Below are 5213 nucleotides of genomic sequence, written 5' to 3'. Positions count from 1 at the left end.
AAAGGTTCACATACTTTTTCCTCCCTGCACTGTAAATGTTTACATGTTATGTGCAATTAAACCATGGCAACATTTAATGTTTGTGTAGTATTATGTTCAGCAGACTGTGTTCTTCTATTGTTGTGACTTAGATGACGTTCAGAGCACATTTTATGCCCAATTCATGCAAAACTCCACGTAATCCCAAGGGGTTCACATACTTTTTCTTGCAACTGTATTTCTGAGGATCTGAGGTGACCATTGTTAGTCCCTTTGGATCTCTAAAGATCTGAGGGGGTCTCTGATGAACTATGGGGACCTCCAAGGGTCTATTTGGATCTCTGTTTGTCTCTGAGGATCTGTGGTGATCGTTGTTGGTCTCTTTGAATCTCTAAGGATATGTGGGAATCTTTGTTAGTCTTTGGTGGTTCTGAGAATCTGTAGGGGTTTATGGTGGTTTTTGTGGAGATCTGTGTTGGTCTTTGAAGTCTCTGAGGATCTTTGGAGTTCTCGGGTGGTCAACAGAAGTCTATGAGGAACAGTGGGATATGTAAGAATCTTTGGGAATCTCTGTAAATCTTTGGAGGTCTCCAAGGATCTGAGGGGGTCTCTGAGAAACTGTATGGTTCTCCAAGAGTCTATCTGGATCTCTGTTTGTCTCTGAGAATCTGTTGTGACCATTGTTGGTTTCTTTGAATCTCTAAGGATATTTGGGAATCCCTGTTAGTCTCTGGTGGTTCTGAGAATCTGTGGGGATCTATAGTAGTCTCTGAGGAAATGTGTGTTTGTCTCCCAGGTCTCTGAGAATTTTTGGAGATCTCTGGTGGTCACTAGAGGTTTCTGAAGAACGGTGGGGTATCTAAGAGACTTTGGTAATCTCTGTCGGTCTTTGGAGGTCTCTAAGAATCTGTGGGGGTCTCTGAGGAACTGTGGGGACATCCAAGGGTCTATTTGGATCTGTTTGTCTCTAAGGATCTGTCATGATCATTGTTGGTCTCTTTGACTCTCTGTTAGTCTCTGGGGGTTCTGAGAATCTGTAGGGAGTTAATGGTGGTCTCTGGGGAGATCTGTGTTGGTCTCTGAGGATCTTTGGAGATCTCTGGTGGTCACCAGAGGCCTCTGAGGAATGGTGGGGTATTTAAGAATCTTTGGGAATCTCTGTCTTTTGAGCTCTCCAAGGGTCTGAGGGGGTCTCTGAGGAACTGTGGGGTTCTCCAAGGGTTTATTGGGATCTCTGTTGTTCTCTAAGGATCTGGGGATCTCTGAGTAACTGTGACGATCTCCAAGGGTATTTGAAGATCTATGGAGTGTCTTTGGAGGTCTCTAAGTATCTGAGAGGGTGTCTCAAGAACTATAGAGATCTCTGTTGGTCTCCAGTGCTCTCTAAGTATATGTGGAGATCTCTGGTGGGCTCTAAGAATCTGCGTGAATTTCTGAGGGACTATGGTAGTTTTTGGGGGTCTCTGAGAATGTTCAGGGAGCTTCAATGTTTGTACCTACACACATTACTGGACAATGAGCAAAGCAATGGTCACATCCTCTCTCGTAGTGCCACTTTTAAAAAACATTTGGTGGCTGTTACTAAAATTTCTTGTTTTCCTAACGCTCTCCAATCATGATCAAGACTTTCTATTTCTGGCAAACTGCTAAGTGTCTCTCCTAATAGTCTCAATGAAGTTTTTGATTACCTCAGATGTTCAAGTTTTACGATGATCTCAGATTTTATACTTTTGATGACCTCAGATTGTTGAGGTTGTGATGACCTCAGATTTCCGACTTTTTTATGACCTCAGATTGTTGAGTTTATGACAACCTCAAAGTTTTGAGTTTTGTGATTTCTACCTCCCTTCCTGAGCCCGGAATATGGGATGTTGTCTGTGAGGAATGAGAGGTGCCCATAGGCACTATCTTATTTTTTTTTCTTTAATCATTTTTATTATAACAAGAAGTAGAAGAAGATCCAAACAGAGGCTGAACCGTGGAGGGTTTGGAAATCTATTTGTAGCAGCTGAGATACAACAATTGTTTGAAAAGACATTTTGATTACAAGACAGTAGTAAGAAGGAAGTCATGATATATGGAATGTTGAGGGCTTCTTGGGGCTGTTGTGGTTGCAGCTCGGTGGGCAGCTGGTTAGGTGTAAGGACCATAAATGCTGATAGATATCCAGGTTTTCGAGCAGCATACCTTCAGGCAAGAATGGGACAGCATTCCTCTCCGAACACTCCAGCAACTGGTCTCTGCTGTTCCCAGACAATTACAGAAAAGAACAGAGGAGGCTACACCGTGCCCCAACTTTTTTTGGAATTGGGGTTGTAGTTCAGATAGGACTGTCATCTCAGAATCAGATTTGTCATTGAGTGTAAATTCTAAAGCTGTAATTTCCCAGTTGAGTTGAGAATCGTACCTCACTGTATTCAGAGAATTTGGACCGAACACTTCCATCCCTTATTATAGAACTCACCCTTCTGTCTGCCTATTGCAGGTGATTGCGGATTCTGATTGTACAAGAGAGTATTCTTGCTCTATAACAGTGGTCTCGAAACTGTGGCCCACGGACCAGATGTGGCCCTTTGCTTGCCTTTATCCAGTTCTTAGGGCACGGTTCCTCCCACTGGAACCAACAATGGGGTACTATTCATCCCACTGACACCATAGATGGGACACTATTTCTCCCACTGACACCAATGATGAGGCACTATTCCTCCCACTGACACCAATGATGGGGCACCATTCATTCAACTGACACCAATGATGGGACACTATTCCACTGACACCAATGATGGGACACTATTCCTCCCACTGACACCAATGATGGGGCACTATTCCTCCCACTGACACCAATGACGGGACACTATTCCTCCCACTGACACCAATGATGGGACACTATTCCTCCCCCTGATACCAATGATGGGGCACTATTCCTCCCACTGACACCAATGATGGGGCACTATTCCTCCCACTGACACCAATGATGGGACACTATTCCTCCCGCTGATACCAATGATGGGGCACTATTCCTCCCACTGACACCAATGATGGGGCACTATTCCTCCCACTGACACCAATGACGGGGCACTATTCCTCCCACTGACACCAATGATGGGGCACTATTCCTCCCACTGACACCAATGATGGGGCGCTATTCCTCCCACTGACACCAATGATGGGGCACTATTCCTCCCACTGACACCAATGATGGGACACTATTCCTCCCACTGACACTAATGATGGGGCATTATTCCTCCCACTGATACCAATGATGGGGTACTATTCCTCCCACTGACACCAATGACGGGACACTATTCCTCCCACTGACACCAATGATGGGACACTATTCCTCCCCCTGATACCAATGATGGGGCACTATTCCTCCCACTGACACCAATGATGGGGCACTATTCCTCCCACTGACACCAATGATGGGACACTATTCCTCCCGCTGATACCAATGATGGGGCACTATTCCTCCCACTGACACCAATGATGGGGCACTATTCCTCCCACTGACACCAATGATGGGGCACTATTCCTCCCACTGACACCAATGACGGGGCACTATTCCTCTCACTGACACCAATGATGGGGCACTATTCCTCCTCTTACTGCCCACAGGCATTTACCCTGATTGACCACCAAGTCTGAAGCATTTTCTGCTCTCACTGGCCACAATCCATCCCTCCTAAAGTCTGAAGACAGTAAATTGGCCCTTTGCTTAGAAGGTATAGAGACCCCTTCTCTGTAATTCAGGATCTGTGGGGGGGGGGGGGGGGGCTTCCTATATATAACACACATTCACACACTGAATCTTCAGGTGTATCCCGGCCAGAACCAGAGATGGGATTTCCAGGAAGACAATGTTACATCGGAGATAAGTGAGTATATACCGGGATCGACATTCTGGGAGTTTCACAACCAAGTCAACGATTAGCTGGAGATATAGTTTGTTGTTTAATCGCCGAGAATTGTCCATAATGAGCAAAATTCTCCAGAAACGTAGAGAAGAGGAGCCAGGAATGGTCACCGTGGCAGGAGGAAACCTGACACCATGTATGATGCGCAGCCCAGGCCAAGGGGGCTCAGAGTCCTTCATTCAAACAGCTTAACTAGCAGTACAGATCTCGGTGCCCCCAGCAGTGAGCAGTACAGATCTCAGTGTCCCCAGCATTGACCAGTACAGATCTCGGTGTCCCCAGCATTGACCAGTACAGATCTCAGTGTCCCCAGCAGTGACCAGTACAGATCTCAGTGGCCCCAGCAGTGACCAGTACAGATCTCAGTGTCCCCAGCAGTGACCAGTACAGATCTCAGTGTCCCCAGCAGTGACCAGTACAGATCTCGGTGTCCCCAGCATTGACCAGTACAGATCTCAGTGTCCCCAGCAGTGACCAGTACAGATCTCAGTGGCCCCAGCAGTGACCAGTACAGATCTCAGTGTCCCCAGCAGTGACCAGTACAGATCTCAGTGTCCCCAGCAGTGACCAGTACAGATCTTGGTGTCCCCAGCAGTGACCAGTACAGATCTCGGTGTCCCCAGCAGTGACCAGTACAGATCTCGGTGTCCCCAGCAGTGACCAGTACAGATCTCGGTGTCCCCAGCAGTGACCAGTACAGATCGTGGTGTCCCCAGCAGTGACCAGTACAGATCTCAGTGTCCCCAGCAGTGACCAGTACAGATCTCGGTGTCCCCAGCAGTGACCAGTACAGATCTCGGTGTCCCCAGCAGTGACCAGTACAGATCTCGGTGTCCCCAGCATTGACCAGTACAGATCTCGGTGTCCCCAGCAGTGACCAGTACAGATCGTGGTGTCCCCAGCAGTGACCAGTACAGATCTCAGTGGCCCCAGCAGTGACCAGTGCAGATCTCAGTGGCCCCAGCAGTGACCAGTACAGATCTCAGTGGCCCCAGCAGTGACCAGTACAGATCTCAGTGGCCCCAGCAGTGACCAGTACTGATCTCAGTGGCCCCAGCAGTGACCAGTGCAGATCTCAGTGGCCCCAGCAGTGACCAGTACAGATCTCGGTGTCCCCAGCAGTGACCAGTACAGATCTCAGTGTCCCCAGCAGTGACCAGTACAGATCTCGGTGTCCCCAGCAGTGACCAGTACAGATCTCAGTATCCCCAGCAGTGAGCAGTACAGATCTCAGTGTCCCCAGCAGTGACCAGTACAGATCTCAGTGTCCTCATCAGTGACCAGTACTGATCTCAGTGTCCCCAGCAGTGACCAGTGCAG

This window comes from Staurois parvus, unplaced genomic scaffold (assembly GCF_062004578.1).
Source record: "Staurois parvus isolate SC_StPar_1 unplaced genomic scaffold, SC_StPar_1.0 ptg000857l, whole genome shotgun sequence".
In the NCBI taxonomy this organism is placed as follows: Eukaryota; Metazoa; Chordata; class Amphibia; order Anura; family Ranidae; genus Staurois; species Staurois parvus.
This window is presented reverse-complemented; position numbering follows the sequence as displayed.